Source organism: Phyllobates terribilis, unplaced genomic scaffold (assembly GCF_046119375.1).
Source record: "Phyllobates terribilis strain yellow unplaced genomic scaffold, ASM4611937v1 Scaffold_40__1_contigs__length_11209783, whole genome shotgun sequence".
Lineage (NCBI taxonomy): Eukaryota > Metazoa > Chordata > Amphibia > Anura > Dendrobatidae > Phyllobates > Phyllobates terribilis.
In genome coordinates, this window is record NW_027362800.1 from 4,279,761 (window position 1) to 4,300,291 (window position 20,531).

The window sequence follows — 20,531 nt, forward strand, 5'->3', positions numbered from 1 at the left end:
AAGCGCAGCAGAGTAACCAGCTCACATACCTGTTAGCTCAGGTGAGTTTAAAAGGCTGCTGTTGATAACAAGGGCATTTGCTAAATAGATGGTGTGTGTGCAACAATATACTGAAAGGTCAATTATATTGTGCAGCTTATCTCACCACCTGTAGTTATTTAGGTGAAAGCTCCAAAATGCTTGCCTAATATGTCTGTTTATCCAAAAGGAAGTATAGAGGGAGAGCTAGATAGATAGCATTGCATTACATTACATTACATGGCAATGCAATGCACAGTTGCTGAAGTTGAACCAAAATGAGCTTGTCATCTGGCTTCTGCAACTTTTAACATGAAAAATCCAATGAGGAGAAGAAAAGCAAAGCCAAAGAGTCCATCCCAAAATCCGACAAACAAGCAAAATGAACAAAAAGCATTGAATTCAATTCTTTCTGATTTTAGAAACTGCATTAAAGAAGGGGTGCACCGGTCCTGGAGATACTGCAATACCAGGTCAATGCGTGGAGTGGACAGAGCAAGCTCTTTTTCCATCTCCCTGTTCTAAAAATCCATTTAATATATGGTCCCCAGATAGGGGACGTATCAGATATTAAACTGATAAGAACAGATACTACACTTGATCTTAGCCAAAAGGCCGAGAAGCGATAACCAGAATTGGTTTCCGACTACGGTGCCACCCAAGGATTCTGAAAAGTCCATTTGTGGAGATGGCCACCTGGACTCCCGTTAAGAAGACATGCTGTCAACCTCTAGATCCCTCACATGCCTGCACTTTTCGGCTTGCTGCTGCTGCAATCCACGCGTTTTAGATCTGCATAACTCCACCTCTTTTAGCACAGTACCCTCAACCCCCGGCTGTTCCCACCCGCCTCAACACCGTTGGAAGGGAGGAGAACCAATTAAGGCGGGAGGGGGGGTGGAACGAGCAGCTGTCTACCCTTAGCAGGAGGGTTGCTGATTAATTACCTCTCCTGCTGCTGCTGCTGCTGGCTGTCCAGCAGCAGACTGAAGGTGGCTGCTGCTGTGCGCAGGTATATAAAGGCTCAGAGCCTATTATGACACGCGCAGCCAGCGTTCCATTGCCACATTCCGTCTACTGCAGGCGGGATACCTGGATGGCTGAATGTCACTGAGAAGCTCACAGAGACCGCCATAAGCAACAGTTTAAAAGAATGCCACAGACTAATCAACCAAACTTTTTGGGTTGGTTTCTCTTTTATAGTCTGCAGGCATTAAATGAAAGAAGTCAGTGCTCCAGCAGAGGGAGACAACGTTTCAGAAAAGGCATTGTAGCAAACCAAAAAAGAAATTTTAAGCGCAGCAGAGTAACCAGCTCACATACCTGTTAGCTCAGGTGAGTTTAAAAGGCTGCTGTTGATAACAAGGGCATTTGCTAAATAGATGGTGTGTGTGCAACAATATACTGAAAGGTCAATTATATTGTGCAGCTTATCTCACCACCTGTAGTTATTTAGGTGAAAGCTCCAAAATGCTTGCCTAATATGTCTGTTTATCCAAAAGGAAGTATAGAGGGAGAGCTAGATAGATAGCATTGCATTACATTACATTACATGGCAATGCAATGCACAGTTGCTGAAGTTGAACCAAAATGAGCTTGTCATCTGGCTTCTGCAACTTTTAACATGAAAAATCCAATGAGGAGAAGAAAAGCAAAGCCAAAGAGTCCATCCCAAAATCCGACAAACAAGCAAAATGAACAAAAAGCATTGAATTCAATTCTTTCTGATTTTAGAAACTGCATTAAAGAAGGGGTGCACCGGTCCTGGAGATACTGCAATACCAGGTCAATGCGTGGAGTGGACAGAGCAAGCTCTTTTTCCATCTCCCTGTTCTAAAAATCCATTTAATATATGGTCCCCAGATAGGGGACGTATCAGATATTAAACTGATAAGAACAGATACTACACTTGATCTTAGCCAAAAGGCCGAGAAGCGATAACCAGAATTGGTTTCCGACTACGGTGCCACCCAAGGATTCTGAAAAGTCCATTTGTGGAGATGGCCACCTGGACTCCCGTTAAGAAGACATGTTGTCAACCTCTAGATCCCTCACATGCCTGCACTTTTCGGCTTGCTGCTGCTGCAATCCACGCGTTTTAGATCTGCATAACTCCACCTCTTTTAGCACAGTACCCTCAACCCCCGGTTGTTCCCACCCGCCTCAACACCGTTGGAAGGGAGGAGAACCAATTAAGGCGGGGGGGGGGGGTGGAACGAGCAGCTGTCTACCCTTAGCAGGAGGGTTGCTGATTAATTACCTCTCCTGCTGCTGCTGCTGCTGGCTGTCCAGCAGCAGACTGAAGGTGGCTGCTGCTGTGCGCAGGTATATAAAGGCTCAGAGCCTATTATGACACGCGCAGCCAGCGTTCCATTGCCACATTCCGTCTACTGCAGGCGGGATACCTGGATGGCTGAATGTCACTGAGAAGCTCACAGAGACCGCCATAAGCAACAGTTTAAAAGAATGCCACAGACTAATCAACCAAACTTTTTGGGTTGGTTTCTCTTTTATAGTCTGCAGGCATTAAATGAAAGAAGTCAGTGTTCCAGCAGAGGGAGACAACGTTTCAGAAAAGGCATTGTAGCAAACCAAAAAAGAAATTTTAAGCGCAGCAGAGTAACCAGCTCACATACCTGTTAGCTCAGGTGAGTTTAAAAGGCTGCTGTTGATAACAAGGGCATTTGCTAAATAGATGGTGTGTGTGCAACAATATACTGAAAGGTCAATTATATTGTGCAGCTTATCTCACCACCTGTAGTTATTTAGGTGAAAGCTCCAAAATGCTTGCCTAATATGTCTGTTTATCCAAAAGGAAGTATAGAGGGAGAGCTAGATAGATAGCATTGCATTACATTACATTACATGGCAATGCAATGCACAGTTGCTGAAGTTGAACCAAAATGAGCTTGTCATCTGGCTTCTGCAACTTTTAACATGAAAAATCCAATGAGGAGAAGAAAAGCAAAGCCAAAGAGTCCATCCCAAAATCCGACAAACAAGCAAAATGAACAAAAAGCATTGAATTCAATTCTTTCTGATTTTAGAAACTGCATTAAAGAAGGGGTGCACCGGTCCTGGAGATACTGCAATACCAGGTCAATGCGTGGAGTGGACAGAGCAAGCTCTTTTTCCATCTCCCTGTTCTAAAAATCCATTTAATATATGGTCCCCAGATAGGGGACGTATCAGATATTAAACTGATAAGAACAGATACTACACTTGATCTTAGCCAAAAGGCCGAGAAGCGATAACCAGAATTGGTTTCCGACTACGGTGCCACCCAAGGATTCTGAAAAGTCCATTTGTGGAGATGGCCTCCTGGACTCCCGTTGAGAAGACATGCTGTCAACGTCTAGATCCCTCACATGCCTGCACTTTTCGGCTTGCTGCTGCTGCAATCCACGCGTTTTAGATCTGCATAACTCCACCTCTTTTAGCACAGTACCCTCAACCCCCGGCTGTTCCCACCCGCCTCAACACCGTTGGAAGGGAGGAGAACCAATTAAGGCGGGGGGGGGGGTGGAACGAGCAGCTGTCTACCCTTAGCAGGAGGGTTGCTGATTAATTACCTCTCCTGCTGCTGCTGCTGCTGGCTGTCCAGCAGCAGACTGAAGGTGGCTGCTGCTGTGCGCAGGTATATAAAGGCTCAGAGCCTATTATGACACGCGCAGCCAGCGTTCCATTGCCACATTCCGTCTACTGCAGGCGGGATACCTGGATGGCTGAATGTCACTGAGAAGCTCACAGAGACCGCCATAAGCAACAGTTTAAAAGAATGCCACAGACTAATCAACCAAACTTTTTGGGTTGGTTTCTCTTTTATAGTCTGCAGGCATTAAATGAAAGAAGTCAGTGTTCCAGCAGAGGGAGACAACGTTTCAGAAAAGGCATTGTAGCAAACCAAAAAAGAAATTTTAAGCGCAGCAGAGTAACCAGCTCACATACCTGTTAGCTCAGGTGAGTTTAAAAGGCTGCTGTTGATAACAAGGGCATTTGCTAAATAGATGGTGTGTGTGCAACAATATACTGAAAGGTCAATTATATTGTGCAGCTTATCTCACCACCTGTAGTTATTTAGGTGAAAGCTCCAAAATGCTTGCCTAATATGTCTGTTTATCCAAAAGGAAGTATAGAGGGAGAGCTAGATAGACAGCATTGCATTACATTACATTACATGGCAATGCAATGCACAGTTGCTGAAGTTGAACCAAAATGAGCTTGTCATCTGGCTTCTGCAACTTTTAACATGAAAAATCCAATGAGGAGAAGAAAAGCAAAGCCAAAGAGTCCATCCCAAAATCCGACAAACAAGCAAAATGAACAAAAAGCATTGAATTCAATTCTTTCTGATTTTAGAAACTGCATTAAAGAAGGGGTGCACCGGTCCTGGAGATACTGCAATACCAGGTCAATGCGTGGAGTGGACAGAGCAAGCTCTTTTTCCATCTCCCTGTTCTAAAAATCCATTTAATATATGGTCCCCAGATAGGGGACGTATCAGATATTAAACTGATAAGAACAGATACTACACTTGATCTTAGCCAAAAGGCCGAGAAGCGATAACCAGAATTGGTTTCCGACTACGGTGCCACCCAAGGATTCTGAAAAGTCCATTTGTGGAGATGGCCACCTGGACTCCCGTTAAGAAGACATGCTGTCAACCTCTAGATCCCTCACATGCCTGCACTTTTCGGCTTGCTGCTGCTGCAATCCACGCGTTTTAGATCTGCATAACTCCACCCCTTTTAGCACAGTACCCTCAACCCCCGGCTGTTCCCACCCGCCTCAACACCGTTGGAAGGGAGGAGAACCAATTAAGGCGGGGGGGGGGGTGGAACGAGCAGCTGTCTACCCTTAGCAGGAGGGTTGCTGATTAATTACCTCTCCTGCAGCTGCTGCTGCTGGCTGTCCAGCAGCAGACTGAAGGTGGCTGCTGCTGTGCGCAGGTATATAAAGGCTCAGAGCCTATTATGACACGCGCAGCCAGCGTTCCATTGCCACATTCCGTCTACTGCAGGCGGGATACCTGGATGGCTGAATGTCACTGAGAAGCTCACAGAGACCGCCATAAGCAACAGTTTAAAAGAATGCCACAGACTAATCAACCAAACTTTTTGGGTTGGTTTCTCTTTTATAGTCTGCAGGCATTAAATGAAAGAAGTCAGTGTTCCAGCAGAGGGAGACAACGTTTCAGAAAAGGCATTGTAGCAAACCAAAAAAGAAATTTTAAGCGCAGCAGAGTAACCAGCTCACATACCTGTTAGCTCAGGTGAGTTTAAAAGGCTGCTGTTGATAACAAGGGCATTTGCTAAATAGATGGTGTGTGTGCAACAATATACTGAAAGGTCAATTATATTGTGCAGCTTATCTCACCACCTGTAGTTATTTAGGTGAAAGCTCCAAAATGCTTGCCTAATATGTCTGTTTATCCAAAAGGAAGTATAGAGGGAGAGCTAGATAGATAGCATTGCATTACATTATATTACATGGCAATGCAATGCACAGTTGCTGAAGTTGAACCAAAATGAGCTTGTCATCTGGCTTCTGCAACTTTTAACATGAAAAATCCAATGAGGAGAAGAAAAGCAAAGCCAAAGAGTCCATCCCAAAATCCGACAAACAAGCAAAATGAACAAAAAGCATTGAATTCAATTCTTTCTGATTTTAGAAACTGCATTAAAGAAGGGGTGCACCGGTCCTGGAGATACTGCAATACCAGGTCAATGCGTGGAGTGGACAGAGCAAGCTCTTTTTCCATCTCCCTGTTCTAAAAATCCATTTAATATATGGTCCCCAGTTAGGGGACGTATCAGATATTAAACTGATAAGAACAGATACTACACTTGATCTTAGCCAAAAGGCCGAGAAGCGATAACCAGAATTGGTTTCCGACTACGGTGCCACCCAAGGATTCTGAAAAGTCCATTTGTGGAGATGGCCACCTGGACTCCCGTTAAGAAGACATGCTGTCAACCTCTAGATCCCTCACATGCCTGCACTTTTCGGCTTGCTGCTGCTGCAATCCACGCGTTTTAGATCTGCATAACTCCACCTCTTTTAGCACAGTACCCTCAACCCCCGGCTGTTCCCACCCGCCTCAACACCGTTGGAAGGGAGGAGAACCAATTAAGGCGGGGGGGGGGGTGGAACGAGCAGCTGTCTACCCTTAGCAGGAGGGTTGCTGATTAATTACCTCTCCTGCTGCTGCTGCTGGCTGTCCAGCAGCAGACTGAAGGTGGCTGCTGCTGTGCGCAGGTATATAAAGGCTCAGAGCCTATTATGACACGCGCAGCCAGCGTTCCATTGCCACATTCCGTCTACTGCAGGCGGGATACCTGGATGGCTGAATGTCACTGAGAAGCTCACAGAGACCGCCATAAGCAACAGTTTAAAAGAATGCCACAGACTAATCAACCAAACTTTTTGGGTTGGTTCTCTTTTATAGTCTGCAGGCATTAAATGAAAGAAGTCAGTGTTCCAGCAGAGGGAGACAACGTTTCAGAAAAGGCATTGTAGCAAACCAAAAAAGAAATTTTAAGCGCAGCAGAGTAACCAGCTCACATACCTGTTAGCTCAGGTGAGTTTAAAAGGCTGCTGTTGATAACAAGGGCATTTGCTAAATAGATGGTGTGTGTGCAACAATATACTGAAAGGTCAATTATATTGTGCAGCTTATCTCACCACCTGTAGTTATTTAGGTGAAAGCTCCAAAATGCTTGCCTAATATGTCTGTTTATCCAAAAGGAAGTATAGAGGGAGAGCTAGATAGATAGCATTGCATTACATTACATTACATGGCAATGCAATGCACAGTTGCTGAAGTTGAACCAAAATGAGCTTGTCATCTGGCTTCTGCAACTTTTAACATGAAAAATCCAATGAGGAGAAGAAAAGCAAAGCCAAAGAGTCCATCCCAAAATCCGACAAACAAGCAAAATGAACAAAAAGCATTGAATTCAATTCTTTCTGATTTTAGAAACTGCATTAAAGAAGGGGTGCACCGGTCCTGGAGATACTGCAATACCAGGTCAATGCGTGGAGTGGACAGAGCAAGCTCTTTTTCCATCTCCCTGTTCTAAAAATCCATTTAATATATGGTCCCCAGATAGGGGACGTATCAGATATTAAACTGATAAGAACAGATACTACACTTGATCTTAGCCAAAAGGCCGAGAAGCGATAACCAGAATTGGTTTCCGACTACGGTGCCACCCAAGGATTCTGAAAAGTCCATTTGTGGAGATGGCCACCTGGACTCCCGTTAAGAAGACATGCTGTCAACCTCTAGATCCCTCACATGCCTGCACTTTTCGGCTTGCTGCTGCTGCAATCCACGCGTTTTAGATCTGCATAACTCCACCTCTTTTAGCACAGTACCCTCAACCCCCGGCTGTTCCCACCCGCCTCAACACCGTTGGAAGGGAGGAGAACCAATTAAGGCGGGGGGGGGGGTGGAACGAGCAGCTGTCTACCCTTAGCAGGAGGGTTGCTGATTAATTACCTCTCCTGCTGCTGCTGCTGCTGGCTGTCCAGCAGCAGACTGAAGGTGGCTGCTGCTGTGCGCAGGTATATAAAGGCTCAGAGCCTATTATGACACGCGCAGCCAGCGTTCCATTGCCACATTCCGTCTACTGCAGGCGGGATACCTGGATGGCTGAATGTCACTGAGAAGCTCACAGAGACCGCCATAAGCAACAGTTTAAAAGAATGCCACAGACTAATCAACCAAACTTTTTGGGTTGGTTTCTCTTTTATAGTCTGCAGGCATTAAATGAAAGAAGTCAGTGTTCCAGCAGAGGGAGACAACGTTTCAGAAAAGGCATTGTAGCAAACCAAAAAAGAAATTTTAAGCGCAGCAGAGTAACCAGCTCACATACCTGTTAGCTCAGGTGAGTTTAAAAGGCTGCTGTTGATAACAAGGGCATTTGCTAAATAGATGGTGTGTGTGCAACAATATACTGAAAGGTCAATTATATTGTGCAGCTTATCTCACCACCTGTAGTTATTTAGGTGAAAGCTCCAAAATGCTTGCCTAATATGTCTGTTTATCCAAAAGGAAGTATAGAGGGAGAGCTAGATAGATAGCATTGCATTACATTACATTACATGGCAATGCAATGCACAGTTGCTGAAGTTGAACCAAAATGAGCTTGTCATCTGGCTTCTGCAACTTTTAACATGAAAAATCCAATGAGGAGAAGAAAAGCAAAGCCAAAGAGTCCATCCCAAAATCCGACAAAGAAGCAAAATGAACAAAAAGCATTGAATTCAATTCTTTCTGATTTTAGAAACTGCATTAAAGAAGGGGTGCACCGGTCCTGGAGATACTGCAATACCAGGTCAATGCGTAGAGTGGACAGAGCAAGCTCTTTTTCCATCTCCCTGTTCTAAAAATCCATTTAATATATGGTCCCCAGATAGGGGACGTATCAGATATTAAACTGATAAGAACAGATACTACACTTGATCTTAGCCAAAAGGCCGAGAAGCGATAACCAGAATTGGTTTCCGACTACGGTGCCACCCAAGGATTCTGAAAAGTCCATTTGTGGAGATGGCCACCTGGACTCCCGTTAAGAAGACATGCTGTCAACCTCTAGATCCCTCACATGCCTGCACTTTTCGGCTTGCTGCTGCTGCAATCCACGCGTTTTAGATCTGCATAACTCCACCTCTTTTAGCACAGTACCCTCAACCCCCGGCTGTTCCCACCCGCCTCAACACCGTTGGAAGGGAGGAGAACCAATTAAGGTGGGGGGGGGGGTGGAACGAGCAGCTGTCTACCCTTAGCAGGAGGGTTGCTGATTAATTACCTCTCCTGCTGCTGCTGCTGCTGGCTGTCCAGCAGCAGACTGAAGGTGGCTGCTGCTGTGCGCAGGTATATAAAGGCTCAGAGCCTATTATGACACGCGCAGCCAGCGTTCCATTGCCACATTCCGTCTACTGCAGGCGGGATACCTGGATGGCTGAATGTCACTGAGAAGCTCACAGAGACCGCCATAAGCAACAGTTTAAAAGAATGCCACAGACTAATCAACCAAACTTTTTGGGTTGGTTTCTCTTTTATAGTCTGCAGGCATTAAATGAAAGAAGTCAGTGTTCCAGCAGAGGGAGACAACGTTTCAGAAAAGGCATTGTAGCAAACCAAAAAAGAAATTTTAAGCGCAGCAGAGTAACCAGCTCACATACCTGTTAGCTCAGGTGAGTTTAAAAGGCTGCTGTTGATAACAAGGGCATTTGCTAAATAGATGGTGTGTGTGCAACAATATACTGAAAGGTCAATTATATTGTGCAGCTTATCTCACCACCTGTAGTTATTTAGGTGAAAGCTCCAAAATGCTTGCCTAATATGTCTGTTTATCCAAAAGGAAGTATAGAGGGAGAGCTAGATAGATAGCATTGCATTACATTACATTACATGGCAATGCAATGCACAGTTGCTGAAGTTGAACCAAAATGAGCTTGTCATCTGGCTTCTGCAACTTTTAACATGAAAAATCCAATGAGGAGAAGAAAAGCAAAGCCAAAGAGTCCATCCCAAAATCCGACAAACAAGCAAAATGAACAAAAAGCATTGAATTCAATTCTTTCTGATTTTAGAAACTGCATTAAAGAAGGGGTGCACCGGTCCTGGAGATACTGCAATACCAGGTCAATGCGTGGAGTGGACAGAGCAAGCTCTTTTTCCATCTCCCTGTTCTAAAAATCCATTTAATATATGGTCCCCAGATAGGGGACGTATCAGATATTAAACTGATAAGAACAGATACTACACTTGATCTTAGCCAAAAGGCCGAGAAGCGATAACCAGAATTGGTTTCCGACTACGGTGCCACCCAAGGATTCTGAAAAGTCCATTTGTGGAGATGGCCACCTGGACTCCCGTTAAGAAGACATGCTGTCAACCTCTAGATCCCTCACATGCCTGCACTTTTCGGCTTGCTGCTGCTGCAATCCACGCGTTTTAGATCTGCATAACTCCACTTCTTTTAGCACAGTACCCTCAACCCCCGGCTGTTCCCACCCGCCTCAACACCTTTGGAAGGGAGGAGAACCAATTAAGGCGGGGGGGGGGTGGAACGAGCAGCTGTCTACCCTTAGAAGGAGGGTTGCTGATTAATTACCTCTCCTGCTGCTGCTGGCTGTCCAGCAGCAGACTGAAGGTGGCTGCTGCTGTGCGCAGGTATATAAAGGCTCAGAGCCTATTATGACACGCGCAGCCAGCGTTCCATTGCCACATTCCGTCTACTGCAGGCGGGATACCTGGATGGCTGAATGTCACTGAGAAGCTCACAGAGACCGCCATAAGCAACAGTTTAAAAGAATGCCACAGACTAATCAACCAAACTTTTTGGGTTGGTTTCTCTTTTATAGTCTGCAGGCATTAAATGAAAGAAGTCAGTGTTCCAGCAGAGGGAGACAACGTTTCAGAAAAGGCATTGTAGCAAACCAAAAAAGAAATTTTAAGCGCAGCAGAGTAACCAGCTCACATACCTGTTAGCTCAGGTGAGTTTAAAAGGCTGCTGTTGATAACAAGGGCATTTGCTAAATAGATGGTGTGTGTGCAACAATATACTGAAAGGTCAATTATATTGTGCAGCTTATCTCACCACCTGTAGTTATTTAGGTGAAAGCTCCAAAATGCTTGCCTAATATGTCTGTTTATCCAAAAGGAAGTATAGAGGGAGAGCTAGATAGATAGCATTGCATTACATTACATTACATGGCAATGCAATGCACAGTTGCTGAAGTTGAACCAAAATGAGCTTGTCATCTGGCTTCTGCAACTTTTAACATGAAAAATCCAATGAGGAGAAGAAAAGCAAAGCCAAAGAGTCCATCCCAAAATCCGACAAACAAGCAAAATGAACAAAAAGCATTGAATTCAATTCTTTCTGATTTTAGAAACTGCATTAAAGAAGGGGTGCACCGGTCCTGGAGATACTGCAATACCAGGTCAATGCGTGGAGTGGACAGAGCAAGCTCTTTTTCCATCTCCCTGTTCTAAAAATCCATTTAATATATGGTCCCCAGATAGGGGACGTATCAGATATTAAACTGATAAGAACAGATACTACACTTGATCTTAGCCAAAAGGCCGAGAAGCGATAACCAGAATTGGTTTCCGACTACGGTGCCACCCAAGGATTCTGAAAAGTCCATTTGTGGAGATGGCCACCTGGACTCCCGTTAAGAAGACATGCTGTCAACCTCTAGATCCCTCACATGCCTGCACTTTTCGGCTTGCTGCTGCTGCAATCCACGCGTTTTAGATCTGCATAACTCCACCTCTTTTAGCACAGTACCCTCAACCCCCGGCTGTTCCCACCCGCCTCAACACCGTTGGAAGGGAGGAGAACCAATTAAGGCGGGGGGGGGGGTGGAACGAGCAGCTGTCTACCCTTAGCAGGAGGGTTGCTGATTAATTACCTCTCCTGCTGCTGCTGCTGCTGGCTGTCCAGCAGCAGACTGAAGGTGGCTGCTGCTGTGCGCAGGTATATAAAGGCTCAGAGCCTATTATGACACGCGCAGCCAGCGTTCCATTGCCACATTCCGTCTACTGCAGGCGGGATACCTGGATGGCTGAATGTCACTGAGAAGCTCACAGAGACCGCCATAAGCAACAGTTTAAAAGAATGCCACAGACTAATCAACCAAACTTTTTGGGTTGGTTTCTCTTTTATAGTCTGCAGGCATTAAATGAAAGAAGTCAGTGTTCCAGCAGAGGGAGACATCGTTTCAGAAAAGGCATTGTAGCAAACCAAAAAAGAAATTTTAAGCGCAGCAGAGTAACCAGCTCACATACCTGTTAGCTCAGGTGAGTTTAAAATGCTGCTGTTGATAACAAGGGCATTTGCTAAATAGATGGTGTGTGTGCAACAATATACTGAAAGGTCAATTATATTGTGCAGCTTATCTCACCACCTGTAGTTATTTAGGTGAAAGCTCCAAAATGCTTGCCTAATATGTCTGTTTATCCAAAAGGAAGTATAGAGGGAGAGCTAGATAGATAGCATTGCATTACATTACATTACATGGCAATGCAATGCACAGTTGCTGAAGTTGAACCAAAATGAGCTTGTCATCTGGCTTCTGCAACTTTTAACATGAAAAATCCAATGAGGAGAAGAAAAGCAAAGCCAAAGAGTCCATCCCAAAATCGGACAAACAAGCAAAATGAACAAAAAGCATTGAATTCAATTCTTTCTGATTTTAGAAACTGCATTAAAGAAGGGGTGCACCGGTCCTGGAGATACTGCAATACCAGGTCAATGCGTGGAGTGGACAGAGCAAGCTCTTTTTCCATCTCCCTGTTCTAAAAATCCATTTAATATATGGTCCCCAGATAGGGGACGTATCAGATATTAAACTGATAAGAACAGATACTACACTTGATCTTAGCAAAAAGGCCGAGAAGCGATAACCAGAATTGGTTTCCGACTACGGTGCCACCCAAGGATTCTGAAAAGTCCATTTGTGGAGATGGCCACCTGGACTCCCGTTAAGAAGACATGCTGTCAACCTCTAGATCCCTCACATGCCTGCACTTTTCGGCTTGCTGCTGCTGCAATCCACGCGTTTTAGATCTGCATAACTCCACCTCTTTTAGCACAGTACCCTCAACCCCCGGCTGTTCCCACCCGCCTCAACACCGTTGGAAGGGAGGAGAACCAATTAAGGCGGGGGGGGGGTGGAACGAGCAGCTGTCTACCCTTAGCAGGAGGGTTGCTGATTAATTACCTCTCCTGCTGCTGCTGCTGCTGGCTGTCCAGCAGCAGACTGAAGGTGGCTGCTGCTGTGCGCAGGTATATAAAGGCTCAGAGCCTATTATGACACGCGCAGCCAGCGTTCCATTGCCACATTCCGTCTACTGCAGGCGGGATACCTGGATGGCTGAATGTCACTGAGAAGCTCACAGAGACCGCCATAAGCAACAGTTTAAAAGAATGCCACAGACTAATCAACCAAACTTTTGGGGTTGGTTTCTCTTTTATAGTCTGCAGGCATTAAATGAAAGAAGTCAGTGTTCCAGCAGAGGGAGACAACGTTTCAGAAAAGGCATTGTAGCAAACCAAAAAAGAAATTTTAAGCGCAGCAGAGTAACCAGCTCACATACCTGTTAGCTCAGGTGAGTTTAAAAGGCTGCTGTTGATAACAAGGGCATTTGCTAAATAGATGGTGTGTGTGCAACAATATACTGAAAGGTCAATTATATTGTGCAGCTTATCTCACCACCTGTAGTTATTTAGGTGAAAGCTCCAAAATGCTTGCCTAATATGTCTGTTTATCCAAAAGGAAGTATAGAGGGAGAGCTAGATAGATAGCATTGCATTACATTACATTACATGGCAATGCAATGCACAGTTGCTGAAGTTGAACCAAAATGAGCTTGTCATCTGGCTTCTGCAACTTTTAACATGAAAAATCCAATGAGGAGAAGAAAAGCAAAGCCAAAGAGTCCATCCCAAAATCCGACAAACAAGCAAAATGAACAAAAAGCATTGAATTCAATTCTTTCTGATTTTAGAAACTGCATTAAAGAAGGGGTGCACCGGTCCTGGAGATACTGCAATACCAGGTCAATGCGTGGAGTGGACAGAGCAAGCTCTTTTTCCATCTCCCTGTTCTAAAAATCCATTTAATATATGGTCCCCAGATAGGGGACGTATCAGATATTAAACTGATAAGAACAGATACTACACTTGATCTTAGCCAAAAGGCCGAGAAGCGATAACCAGAATTGGTTTCCGACTACGGTGCCACCCAAGGATTCTGAAAAGTCCATTTGTGGAGATGGCCACCTGGACTCCCGTTAAGAAGACATGCTGTCAACCTCTAGATCCCTCACATGCCTGCACTTTTCGGCTTGCTGCTGCTGCAATCCACGCGTTTTAGATCTGCATAACTCCACCTCTTTTAGCACAGTAACCTCAACCCCCGGCTGTTCCCACCCGCCTCAACACCGTTGGAAGGGAGGAGAACCAATTAAGGCGGGGGGGGGGTGGAACGAGCAGCTGTCTACCCTTAGCAGGAGGGTTGCTGATTAATTACCTCTCCTGCTGCTGCTGCTGCTGGCTGTCCAGCAGCAGACTGAAGGTGGCTGCTGCTGTGCGCAGGTATATAAAGGCTCAGAGCCTATTATGACACGCGCAGCCAGCGTTCCATTGCCACATTCCGTCTACTGCAGGCGGGATACCTGGATGGCTGAATGTCACTGAGAAGCTCACAGAGACCGCCATAAGCAACAGTTTAAAAGAATGCCACAGACTAATCAACCAAACTTTTTGGGTTGGTTTCTCTTTTATAGTCTGCAGGCATTAAATGAAAGAAGTCAGTGTTCCAGCAGAGGGAGACAACGTTTCAGAAAAGGCATTGTAGCAAACCAAAAAAGAAATTTTAAGCGCAGCAGAGTAACCAGCTCACATACCTGTTAGCTCAGGTGAGTTTAAAAGGCTGCTGTTGATAACAAGGGCATTTGCTAAATAGATGGTGTGTGTGCAACAATATACTGAAAGGTCAATTATATTGTGCAGCTTATCTCACCACCTGTAGTTATTTAGGTGAAAGCTCCAAAATGCTTGCCTAATATGTCTGTTTATCCAAAAGGAAGTATAGAGGGAGAGCTAGATAGATAGCATTGCATTACATTACATTACATGGCAATGCAATGCACAGTTGCTGAAGTTGAACCAAAATGAGCTTGTCATCTGGCTTCTGCAACTTTTAACATGAAAAATCCAATGAGGAGAAGAAAAGCAAAGCCAAAGAGTCCATCCCAAAATCCGACAAACAAGCAAAATGAACAAAAAGCATTGAATTCAATTCTTTCTGATTTTAGAAACTGCATTAAAGAAGGGGTGCACCGGTCCTGGAGATACTGCAATACCAGGTCAATGCGTGGAGTGGACAGAGCAAGCTCTTTTTCCATCTCCCTGTTCTAAAAATCCATTTAATATATGGTCCCCAGATAGGGGACGTATCAGATATTAAACTGATAAGAACAGATACTACACTTGATCTTAGCCAAAAGGCCGAGAAGCGATAAACAGAATTGGTTTCCGACTACGGTGCCACCCAAGGATTCTGAAAAGTCCATTTGTGGAGATGGCCACCTGGACTCCCGTTAAGAAGACATGCTGTCAACCTCTAGATCCCTCACATGCCTGCACTTTTCGGCTTGCTGCTGCTGCAATCCACGCGTTTTAGATCTGCATAACTCCACCTCTTTTAGCACAGTACCCTCAACCCCTGGCTGTTCCCACCCGCCTCAACACCGTTGGAAGGGAGGAGAACCAATTAAGGCGGGGAGGGGGGGTGGAACGAGCAGCTGTCTACCCTTAGCAGGAGGGTTGCTGATTAATTACCTCTCCTGCTGCTGCTGCTGCTGGCTGTCCAGCAGCAGACTGAAGGTGGCTGCTGCTGTGCGCAGGTATATAAAGGCTCAGAGCCTATTATGACACGCGCAGCCAGCGTTCCATTGCCACATTCCGTCTACTGCAGGCGGGATACCTGGATGGCTGAATGTCACTGAGAAGCTCACAGAGACCGCCATAAGCAACAGTTTAAAAGAATGCCACAGACTAATCAACCAAACTTTTTGGGTTGGTTTCTCTTTTATAGTCTGCAGGCATTAAATGAAAGAAGTCAGTGTTCCAGCAGAGGGAGACAACGTTTCAGAAAAGGCATTGTAGCAAACCAAAAAAGAAATTTTAAGCGCAGCAGAGTAACCAGCTCACATACCTGTTAGCTCAGGTGAGTTTAAAAGGCTGCTGTTGATAACAAGGGCATTTGCTAAATAGATGGTGTGTGTGCAACAATATACTGAAAGGTCAATTATATTGTGCAGCTTATCTCACCACCTGTAGTTATTTAGGTGAAAGCTCCAAAATGCTTGCCTAATATGTCTGTTTATCCAAAAGGAAGTATAGAGGGAGAGCTAGATAGATAGCATTGCATTACATTACATTACATGGCAATGCAATGCACAGTTGCTGAAGTTGAACCAAAATGAGCTTGTCATCTGGCTTCTGCAACTTTTAACATGAAAAATCCAATGAGGAGAAGAAAAGCAAAGCCAAAGAGTCCATCCCAAAATCCGACAAACAAGCAAAATGAACAAAAAGCATTGAATTCAATTCTTTCTGATTTTAGAAACTGCATTAAAGAAGGGGTGCACCGGTCCTGGAGATACTGCAATACCAGGTCAATGCGTGGAGTGGACAGAGCAAGCTCTTTTTCCATCTCCCTGTTCTAAAAATCCATTTAATATATGGTCCCCAGATAGGGGACGTATCAGATATTAAACTGATAAGAACAGATACTACACTTGATCTTAGCCAAAAGGCCGAGAAGCGATAACCAGAATTGGTTTCCGACTACGGTGCCACCCAAGGATTCTGAAAAGTCCATTTGTGGAGATGGCCACCTGGACTCCCGTTAAGAAGACATGCTGTCAACCTCTAGATCCCTCACATGCCTGCACTTTTCGGCTTGCTGCTGCTGCAATCCACGCGTTTTAGATCTGCATAACTCCACCTCTTTTAGCACAGTACCCTCAACCCCCGGCTGTTCCCACCCGCCTCAACACCGTTGGAAGGGAGGAGAACCAATTAAGGCGGGGGGGGGGGGTGGAACGAGCAGCTGTCTACCCTTAGCAGGAGGGTTGCTGATTAATTACCTCTCCTGCTGCTGCTGCTGCTGGCTGTCCAGCAGCAGACTGAAGGTGGCTGCTGCTGTGCGCAGGTATATAAAGGCTCAGAGCCTATTATGACACGCGCAGCCAGCGTTCCATTGCCACATTCCGTCTACTGCAGGCGGGATACCTGGATGGCTGAATGTCACTGAGAAGCTCACAGAGACCGCCATAAGCAACAGTTTAAAAGAATGCCACAGACTAATCAACCAAACTTTTTGGGTTGGTTTCTCTTTTATAGTCTGCAGGCATTAAATGAAAGAAGTCAGTGTTCCAGCAGAGGGAGACAACGTTTCAGAAAAGGCATTGTAGCAAACCAAAAAAGAAATTTTAAGCGCAGCAGAGTAACCAGCTCACATACCTGTTAGCTCAGGTGAGTTTAAAAGGCTGCTGTTGATAACAAGGGCATTTGCTAAATAGATGGTGTGTGTGCAACAATATACTGAAAGGTCAATTATATTGTGCAGCTTATCTCACCACCTGTAGTTATTTAGGTGAAAGCTCCAAAATGCTTGCCTAATATGTCTGTTTATCCAAAAGGAAGTATAGAGGGAGAGCTAGATAGATAGCATTGCATTACATTACATTACATGGCAATGCAATGCACAGTTGCTGAAGTTGAACCAAAATGAGCTTGTCATCTGGCTTCTGCAACTTTTAACATGAAAAATCCAATGAGGAGAAGAAAAGCAAAGCCAAAGAGTCCATCCCAAAATCCGACAAACAAGCAAAATGAACAAAAAGCATTGAATTCAATTCTTTCTGATTTTAGAAACTGCATTAAAGAAGGGGTGCACCGGTCCTGGAGATACTGCAATACCAGGTCAATGCGTGGAGTGGACAGAGCAAGCTCTTTTTCCATCTCCCTGTTCTAAAAATCCATTTAATATATGGTCCCCAGATAGGGGACGTATCAGATATTAAACTGATAAGAACAGATACTACACTTGATCTTAGCCAAAAGGCCGAGAAGCGATAACCAGAATTGGTTTCCGACTACGGTGCCACCCAAGGATTCTGAAAAGTCCATTTGTGGAGATGGCCACCTGGACTCCCGTTAAGAAGACATGCTGTCAACCTCTAGATCCCTCACATGCCTGCACTTTTCGGCTTGCTGCTGCTGCAATCCACGCGTTTTAGATCTGCATAACTCCACCTCTTTTAGCACAGTACCCTCAACCCCCGGCTGTTCCCACCCGCCTCAACACCGTTGGAAGGGAGGAGAACCAATTAAGGCGGGGGGGGGTGGAACGAGCAGCTGTCTACCCTTAGCAGGAGGGTTGCTGATTAATTACCTCTCCTGCTGCTGCTGCTGCTGGCTGTCCAGCAGCAGACTGAAGGTGGCTGCTGCTGTGCGCAGGTATATAAAGGCTCAGAGCCTATTATGACACGCGCAGCCAGCGTTCCATTGCCACATTCCGTCTACTGCAGGCGGGATACCTGGATGGCTGAATGTCACTGAGAAGCTCACAGAGACCGCCATAAGCAACAGTTTAAAAGAATGCCACAGACTAATCAACCAAACTTTTTGGGTTGGTTTCTCTTTTATAGTCTGCAGGCATTAAATGAAAGAAGTCAGTGTTCCAGCAGAGGGAGACAACGTTTCAGAAAAGGCATTGTAGCAAACCAAAAAAGAAATTTTAAGCGCAGCAGAGTAACCAGCTCACATACCTGTTAGCTCAGGTGAGTTTAAAAGGCTGCTGTTGATAACAAGGGCATTTGCTAAATAGATGGTGTGTGTGCAACAATATACTGAAAGGTCAATTATATTGTGCAGCTTATCTCACCACCTGTAGTTATTTAGGTGAAAGCTCCAAAATGCTTGCCTAATATGTCTGTTTATCCAAAAGGAAGTATAGAGTGAGAGCTAGATAGATAGCATTGCATTACATTACATTACATGGCAATGCAATGCACAGTTGCTGAAGTTGAACCAAAATGAGCTTGTCATCTGGCTTCTGCAACTTTTAACATGAAAAATCCAATGAGGAGAAGAAAAGCAAAGCCAAAGAGTCCATCCCAAAATCAGACAAACAAGCAAAATGAACAAAAAGCATTGAATTCAATTCTTTCTGATTTTAGAAACTGCATTAAAGAAGGGGTGCACCGGTCCTGGAGATACTGCAATACCAGGTCAATGCGTGGAGTGGACAGAGCAAGCTCTTTTTCCATCTCCCTGTTCTAAAAATCCATTTAATATATGGTCCCCAGATAGGGGACGTATCAGATATTAAACTGATAAGAACAGATACTACACTTGATCTTAGCCAAAAGGCCGAGAAGCGATAACCAGAATTGGTTTCCGACTACGGTGCCACCCAAGGATTCTGAAAAGTCCATTTGTGGAGATGGCCACCTGGACTCCCGTTAAGAAGACATGCTGTCAACCTCTAGATCCCTCACATGCCTGCACTTTTCGGCTTGCTGCTGCTGCAATCCACGCGTTTTAGATCTGCATAACTCCACCTCTTTTAGCACAGTACCCTCAACCCCCGGCTGTTCCCACCCGCCTCAACACCGTTGGAAGGGAGGAGAACCAATTAAGGCAGGGGGGGGGGTGGAACGAGCAGCTGTCTACCCTTAGCAGGAGGGTTGCTGATTAATTACCTCTCCTGCTGCTGCTGCTGCTGGCTGTCCAGCAGCAGACTGAAGGTGGCTGCTGCTGTGCGCAGGTATATAAAGGCTCAGAGCCTATTATGACACGCGCAGCCAGCGTTCCATTGCCACATTCCGTCTACTGCAGGCGGGATACCTGGATGGCTGAATGTCACTGAGAAGCTCACAGAGACCGCCATAAGCAACAGTTTAAAAGAATGCCACAGACTAATCAACCAAACTTTTTGGGTTGGTTTCTCTTTTATAGTCTGCAGGCATTAAATGAAAGAAGTCAGTGTTCCAGCAGAGGGAGACAACGTTTCAGAAAAGGCATTGTAGCAAACCAAAAAAGAAATTTTAAGCGCAGCAGAGTAACCAGCTCACATACCTGTTAGCTCAGGTGAGTTTAAAAGGCTGCTGTTGATAACAAGGGCATTTGCTAAATAGATGGTGTGTGTGCAACAATATACTGAAAGGTCAATTATATTGTGCAGCTTATCTCACCACCTGTAGTTATTTAGGTGAAAGCTCCAAAATGCTTGCCTAATATGTCTGTTTATCCAAAAGGAAGTATAGAGGGAGAGCTAGATAGATAGCATTGCATTACATTACATTACATGGCAATGCAATGCACAGTTGCTGAAGTTGAACCAAAATGAGCTTGTCATCTGGCTTCTGCAACTTTTAACATGAAAAATCCAATGAGGAGAAGAAAAGCAAAGCCAAAGAGTCCATCCCAAAATCCGACAAACAAGCAAAATGAACAAAAAGCATTGAATTCAATTCTTTCTGATTTTAGAAACTGCATTAAAGAAGGGGTGCACCGGTCCTGGAGATACTGCAATACCAGGTCAATGCGTGGAGTGGACAGAGCAAGCTCTTTTTCCATCTCCCTGTTCTAAAAATCCATTTAATATATGGTCCCCAGATAGGGGACGTATCAGATATTAAACTGATAAGAACAGATACTACACTTGATCTTAGCCAAAAGGCCGAGAAGCGATAACCAGAATTGGTTTCCGACTACGGTGCCACCCAAGGATTCTGAAAAGTCCATTTGTGGAGATGGCCACCTGGACTCCCGTTAAGAAGACATGCTGTCAACCTCTAGATCCCTCACATGCCTGCACTTTTCGGCTTGCTGCTGCTGCAATCCACGCGTTTTAGATCTGCATAACTCCACCTCTTTTAGCACAGTACCCTCAACCCCCGGCTGTTCCCA

The 20,531-nt window shown here is 45.0% G+C and overlaps 16 non-coding genes across 16 annotated transcripts; all 16 read right to left on the reverse strand.

Annotated features, from left to right (window-relative positions):
* Window positions 1-454: 454 nt before the first annotated feature.
* LOC141187304 (U2 spliceosomal RNA) lies at window positions 455-645 on the reverse strand. The gene has a single exon (XR_012261503.1). It is a non-coding gene; the product is annotated as a U2 spliceosomal RNA (small nuclear RNA).
* Window positions 646-1,766: 1,121 nt separating this feature from the next.
* On the reverse strand, window positions 1,767-1,957 carry LOC141187305 (U2 spliceosomal RNA). Its single transcript, XR_012261504.1, has one exon. It is a non-coding gene; the product is annotated as a U2 spliceosomal RNA (small nuclear RNA).
* Window positions 1,958-3,079: 1,122 nt separating this feature from the next.
* Window positions 3,080-3,270, reverse strand: LOC141187306 (U2 spliceosomal RNA). Its single transcript, XR_012261505.1, has one exon. It is a non-coding gene; the product is annotated as a U2 spliceosomal RNA (small nuclear RNA).
* Window positions 3,271-4,391: 1,121 nt separating this feature from the next.
* LOC141187308 (U2 spliceosomal RNA) lies at window positions 4,392-4,582 on the reverse strand. Its single transcript, XR_012261506.1, has one exon. It is a non-coding gene; the product is annotated as a U2 spliceosomal RNA (small nuclear RNA).
* Window positions 4,583-5,703: 1,121 nt separating this feature from the next.
* On the reverse strand, window positions 5,704-5,894 carry LOC141191268 (U2 spliceosomal RNA). The gene has a single exon (XR_012265266.1). It is a non-coding gene; the product is annotated as a U2 spliceosomal RNA (small nuclear RNA).
* Window positions 5,895-7,011: 1,117 nt separating this feature from the next.
* Window positions 7,012-7,202, reverse strand: LOC141187309 (U2 spliceosomal RNA). Its single transcript, XR_012261507.1, has one exon. It is a non-coding gene; the product is annotated as a U2 spliceosomal RNA (small nuclear RNA).
* Window positions 7,203-8,323: 1,121 nt separating this feature from the next.
* Window positions 8,324-8,514, reverse strand: LOC141184655 (U2 spliceosomal RNA). Its single transcript, XR_012259390.1, has one exon. It is a non-coding gene; the product is annotated as a U2 spliceosomal RNA (small nuclear RNA).
* A 1,121-nt stretch (window positions 8,515-9,635) lies between these two features.
* LOC141187310 (U2 spliceosomal RNA) lies at window positions 9,636-9,826 on the reverse strand. Its single transcript, XR_012261508.1, has one exon. It is a non-coding gene; the product is annotated as a U2 spliceosomal RNA (small nuclear RNA).
* A 1,114-nt stretch (window positions 9,827-10,940) lies between these two features.
* On the reverse strand, window positions 10,941-11,131 carry LOC141187311 (U2 spliceosomal RNA). The gene has a single exon (XR_012261509.1). It is a non-coding gene; the product is annotated as a U2 spliceosomal RNA (small nuclear RNA).
* Window positions 11,132-12,252: 1,121 nt separating this feature from the next.
* LOC141185275 (U2 spliceosomal RNA) lies at window positions 12,253-12,443 on the reverse strand. Its single transcript, XR_012259953.1, has one exon. It is a non-coding gene; the product is annotated as a U2 spliceosomal RNA (small nuclear RNA).
* A 1,120-nt stretch (window positions 12,444-13,563) lies between these two features.
* On the reverse strand, window positions 13,564-13,754 carry LOC141187312 (U2 spliceosomal RNA). Its single transcript, XR_012261510.1, has one exon. It is a non-coding gene; the product is annotated as a U2 spliceosomal RNA (small nuclear RNA).
* Window positions 13,755-14,874: 1,120 nt separating this feature from the next.
* On the reverse strand, window positions 14,875-15,065 carry LOC141187314 (U2 spliceosomal RNA). The gene has a single exon (XR_012261512.1). It is a non-coding gene; the product is annotated as a U2 spliceosomal RNA (small nuclear RNA).
* Window positions 15,066-16,187: 1,122 nt separating this feature from the next.
* LOC141187315 (U2 spliceosomal RNA) lies at window positions 16,188-16,378 on the reverse strand. Its single transcript, XR_012261513.1, has one exon. It is a non-coding gene; the product is annotated as a U2 spliceosomal RNA (small nuclear RNA).
* Window positions 16,379-17,500: 1,122 nt separating this feature from the next.
* LOC141187316 (U2 spliceosomal RNA) lies at window positions 17,501-17,691 on the reverse strand. Its single transcript, XR_012261514.1, has one exon. It is a non-coding gene; the product is annotated as a U2 spliceosomal RNA (small nuclear RNA).
* A 1,119-nt stretch (window positions 17,692-18,810) lies between these two features.
* On the reverse strand, window positions 18,811-19,001 carry LOC141187317 (U2 spliceosomal RNA). The gene has a single exon (XR_012261515.1). It is a non-coding gene; the product is annotated as a U2 spliceosomal RNA (small nuclear RNA).
* Window positions 19,002-20,122: 1,121 nt separating this feature from the next.
* On the reverse strand, window positions 20,123-20,313 carry LOC141187319 (U2 spliceosomal RNA). The gene has a single exon (XR_012261516.1). It is a non-coding gene; the product is annotated as a U2 spliceosomal RNA (small nuclear RNA).
* Between the last annotated feature and the right edge of the window lie 218 nt (window positions 20,314-20,531).